Raw genomic sequence first — 5359 nt, 5'->3', positions numbered from 1 at the left:
AAGGATGACGCTGCTCCTTTCCTCTTCTTCAAGGCGGGGACAACGGTCTTCTTACCACGTGAGGTTGACATTGTATACCTGCAATGAAAAGTCAAAGTTAAATATTCCCCAAGAATGTACGCGTGTTAAAACTGAATAAGAATATTTCATGGAGCTCACGTACTAGATGAAAAATATACTAAAACAACCAAAGAAGATATATCAAGTGATTATTATGAATAGGACTACGAGAGTAATGCTAATGGAAATATATAGTGAATGAATGCATGTGGGTTTAATTAGTACTAAATATGGTGTGGGTAAGCAAGAAATCTAGGGAAACAAGAAAAATGGATGAATGTAACAAAATATATTGACTAAGATGACAAATTTCTTAACAAAGAGCATAAGTATTCTATCATTACAACCATGATTATTTACTCAAAATAAAACAAAATATCATGAAATAAGTAAAAGAATGAAGAGAATAGAGGGAAAAAAATGAACAAACGCAAGAGGGAGGAGCTTTGGGTCATCGAAAGTGGTTCTATAGTAAGCGCACGGGCGTGGCAGGCAGGGCGTGTGAAGTTGTAGCAGTTAGGGTTAGGGATTTTGGGGAAGAGGGTGATGAATAGTGAGGGATATATATAGATTTTGGGGCACACGACCATGTGGCACGCCCGTGTGCCATAATTTTTGCCCGTGTCTTTCGCGATTTTTAAATTTGGGCGCGTTTGGCATTCAGCCCACGCCCGTGTTCCTTGGGCATGTAGGTGCCCACGGTTATGTCGCACGACCGTGTTTTGCTTCGTTCACTTCTCTCACGCCCGTGTATGGATGTCCACGCTGGTGGTATCTTATAAGTCTTAAGCATGGTTGATGGGCACGGGAGTGTCGGACGCCTGTGCTAATTTCTCAGTTTCAAGCACAAGTTATCGACACGAGCGTGTTGCACGCCTGTGTTGGTTTGACAGACTCGCCCATGGCCATGTCTCACGGCCATGGTAACTTATCGCATCCCGTGTTAAGGAAAAATTTTGCCCTGTTTTCACACGGCCATGTCTCCTCCCGTGGTGTGAGCATAACCTAAAGCATGCCCGTGTTCCCAGCGGTGTGGATTAGAAAACCTGTGTTTCAACAACCCAGTTAGTGATTAGATGTCAAAAACTAAAATTTTAAAGAAGTTAACATCATTAGTTCTCGGGTTGCCTCCCGAGAAGCGCTTATTTATAGTCTAAGCTTGACTTACCTTTCTATTGCATGGCCATGGTGGTGCGAGGAGTTTACACTCCTCATCCCTGCTATCAATTTTATTAACATAAGGTTTAAGACGAGTACTGTTTACATTAAAAGCGCCAAATTTGGGATGAATTACCTCGACTGTACCATATGGGAAAATACTAAGTACCGTGCTCCGTTAGGTTCAGAAGTGGCAATACGAGGGTCTGCTGCACTACTAGTACTTTGTCTCCAACCTTAAGTTGATTTGGTGAGATATTGAGCTCGTCATGGCAAGGTTTTGGTTTATCATGTGTCCTCGATTTGTGTGTCCACCATTCATCTAGTTCCTCAATTTGTAGCCCTTTTTCTTCATAGATAGGTCCTTTGTCGTTATTCGAACATGGCTCAAGTGTGTTCTTTGAACGTGTTTCCTGCCAAGAAGGTTTCACCACATGATCAGTTTTTATAGTATGATATATACAACCACCTTCAATTTTCGATGTGTTACATGAATTACGAGCTTGAAGGGTGATTGTTTCGTTTCCCATACGAAGAGTGAGTTCACCTGTGCTAACATCAATTATTGCTCCAGCAGTTGCTAAAAAGGGCCTCCCTAAAATTAAAGGAACGTTACTATCCTCATTTATGTCTAGAACAACGAAATCAATTAGGAATATAAATTTGTCAATTTTAACAAGTACATCTTCAATAATACCCCTAGGAAATCTGATTGTTTTATCAGCTAATTGAATACTCATCCTAGTTTGTTTGGGTTTCCCAAGACGTAGTTGTTTAAACATTTTATAAGGCATGACATTAATACTAGCCCCTAAATCAGCCAAAGCATTATTATCATCTAAGCTACCAATTAAAAAAGGAATTGTAAAACTCCCTGGATCTTTTAATTTGTTGGCCAGCTTATTCTGTAGTATGGCTGAGCAAACCGCATTTAGTTCCACATGTGACGCCTCATCCAGCTTTCATTTATTTGTTAAAAGCTTTTTTAAGAATTTGACTACATTCGGCATCTACGAAAAAGCTTCAATAAACGGTAAGTTAATATGTAATTTCTTTAAATGTTTAAGGAATTTACCAAATTGTTCATCTGAGTGGTCTTTCCTTGTCGCATTTGGGTATGGTACACATGGTTTGTAATCTTTACTTACCTGTTTTTGGTCATTGTGGTCCACCTCACCTTTACCTTTACTTACCACAGTCTCTTGCCTCGGTTTTGGTTCAGGTGCAACTAATCCTTCCTCATCTTGAATGGTAATTGCGTTGAGTTGTTCCCTTGGGTTAGATTCAGTGTTACTCGGTAAGCTACCTTGTGGTCCTTTGGATATTAATTTGGTGAGCTGTCCTATCTGAGTTTCAAGCCCTTGGATCGACGCTTGTTGATTTTTAATGCTGTCTCGGTATTCTAAAAATGAGTTTCTGACACCGAGATGAATTTTGTTAGCATCTCTTCAAGGTTCGATTTTTTCTCTTGTTGGTAGGGTGGTTGTTGGAAGCCTAGAGGTGGTGGTGGTCTCTAATTTCCTTGGTCTCCCCATGCAAAATTTGGGTAGTTCTTCCAACCTGCATTGTAAGTGTTACTATAAGGATTATTTTGAGATCGAGGATTATTACCCATGTAATTTAACTGCTCGTTCTCTATGTTGTGGCCATAGGGTGGGTATTCTGAATTTCTGGATCCACCTCTACTTCCTTCGCACTGCATTACTAGGTAAACCTGTGAAGAACCAAGAAAACCGTCAATTTTTCTATTCAAAAGTTCTACCTGATTAGAGAGCTTGGTGACCGAATCGACGTTAAAAACGCCAGCTATTTTCGTTGGTTTTGTTCTCATGACTTGCCACTGATAATTATTCAGTGACATCTCTTCTATAAATTCATAAGCATCCTCAAGTGTCTTATTATTGATAGTTCCCCCAGCAACTGCGTCAATCATCTGTCTAGTCGAAGGATTCAGGCCATTGTGAAATGTTTGAACCTGTAGCCAAAGTGGTAACCCATGGTGAGGGCATCTTCTTAAAAGGTCCTTGTATCTCTCTCATGCATCATACAGTGTTTCTAAATCCATCTACACAAAAAAAGAGATATCATTACGTAATTTGGTTGTTTTAGCCGGCGGAAAATATTTTAATAAAAAATTTTCGGTTATTTGTTCCCAAGTAGTGGTTGACCCTCGTGATAACGAGGTCAACCACTATTTAGCTTTGTTCTTCAATGAAAAAGGGAATAACCAAAGATGAATGGCATCATCAGAAACGCCATTGATTTTAAAAATGTCGCAAAAGTCTAAGAAATTCGCCAAATAAGCGTTTGGGTCCTCGTCCTACAAACCATCAAGCTGAACAAACTGTTGGATCATTTGAATGGTGTTAGGTTTCAGTTCAAAATTATGCTCGATTTAGTTCCTATTAAAAAAGGTTTAGCATAATCATACATAGTACGCGGAGCAGGATTCTGATTAGCAGCAATCGTAGGAGGTAGTAGATTTTATTGGTTTTCATCCATCTCCTCGGTTGTAGTGTGAATATTTTCCTCTTGCTTTTCCTCTGTGTATCCTAGGGTTCACCTTATTTCTCTTCAGTTTTTGCGAATTGTACGATCGATCTTACTGTCAAACAGTAATGGTCCTAACGGGTTTCTTCTGGTCATAAACTAGAAAAACCTATCAAAACAGAATAAAAGAAAAGTTATAAAAATGAAATTAAACTAAAAATAAACTGCAATGAGAGTAAAATAGCTAAAGTAATAAAAATCGAGTGTTCATAAGAGCTTAGTCCCCCGGCAACGGCGCCAAAAACTTGATACGTGATATTCGCGACAAGTTTTAAATATTTATAATTAATCGTTCTTGAAATTAACTATTATCACGATGAAGGCAAGTGTACCTATCGAACAGTAGTATAGCTTTAGCAAGACCAGATTGTCGAACCCAAAAGAACCAAGAGTACTAGTAATTACTTTCTTTTTATTTTCTAGCCTAAAAATTAAGGGATTTGTTTATATAAACTAATTAACTAAACTAAGAGTGCATGAAGAGAAATTGAAAAAAGCTTTTGGGAAAATTCGATTGATTAAGACAATACCCAAGGAAAAATCCACCTAGACTTCACTTGTCATTTGACTCTGAATCAGACGATTTATTCATTTGTCTTGATCCGTAAAAATCCATAAGTTATATTATTATCTCTCTCGAGACTAATAACGTCTAACCCTAGGTTGATTAATTAAAATCTCTTTCTAATTAACGCCCTAGTGTTGCGTTAACTCGATCTATGGATCCCCTTATTAGGTTTCACCTTATTCCGAAAAAATCTTGTCACCCTGTCTCTAGGTGTGCAATCAACTCCGCTTAATTATGACAAATTTACTCTTAGACAGAGACTTTTTCTCCTTTTAATAAGCGCATTAACTTGAATCAATATCTTGGAATATTAAGACAAGAATTAAAAGCACATGATTAAGAACAAGTCAAATATTTGTCATACAATTCAGATAATAATAACAAGATCCGTCTTAGGTTTCATTCCCCTTAGGTATTTAGGGGGTTTATTTGATAATTATAAAAGAAAACAACTCAGAAAAATAATGAATACAAAACATAAAGAAAACCCAAAACCCCTGAATGGAAATTGAAGGGAGATCTTCAGTCTTAACGATAAATTCGGCTTCTGAGATGGATCAGTCGGCTTCCCTTGAGTAATTCCTTGCGTCCTCCTCCCTGTGTGTGTTCTAAGTGCCTCCTCAGGTGTTTAAATAGGCTTTTGAATGCCTAAGAGCCCTCAAAAGTGGCCTTTTCTGAATAGGACTATACTTGGGCTTGACAGGGACACGCCCGTGTGCGATTGCTCCAGCCCGTGGTCAAGGCTATTAAATAGGCATAGGTGTGTAGTCTACCTGTGTAAGGAAATCCAGGCCATGTTGATTTCCCATGTAGGTCCATTTTCTCCGTTTTCGGACTGTTTCTCACTTTTTTTACTCTCCTATGCTCACCTAAGTATAAAACATGAAATTAAAGGATTAGGAGCATCAAATTCACCAAATCCGAGGAGAAATCATCCATAAATGTGCTAAGCATGGGATAAAAATATGTATAAATTACCGTTTATAAATCAACTGAAATGTCATATCTAATTCAATTTTAGGT

At 38.3% G+C, this 5359-nt stretch overlaps 1 non-coding gene across 1 annotated transcript; it reads left to right on the top strand.

Annotated features, from left to right (window-relative positions):
- Positions 1 to 3209: 3209 nt before the first annotated feature.
- LOC121230980 (small nucleolar RNA R71) lies at positions 3210 to 3316 on the top strand. The gene has a single exon (XR_005929050.1). It is a non-coding gene; the product is annotated as a small nucleolar RNA R71 (small nucleolar RNA).
- The last annotated feature ends 2043 nt before the right edge of the window (positions 3317 to 5359 follow it).

This window comes from Gossypium hirsutum, chromosome A06 (genome assembly GCF_007990345.1).
Source record: "Gossypium hirsutum isolate 1008001.06 chromosome A06, Gossypium_hirsutum_v2.1, whole genome shotgun sequence".
NCBI classification, from domain to species: Eukaryota; Viridiplantae; Streptophyta; class Magnoliopsida; order Malvales; family Malvaceae; genus Gossypium; species Gossypium hirsutum.
Note: the sequence above shows the minus strand (reverse complement) of the source record. Positions and strands in the feature narration are given on the sequence as shown.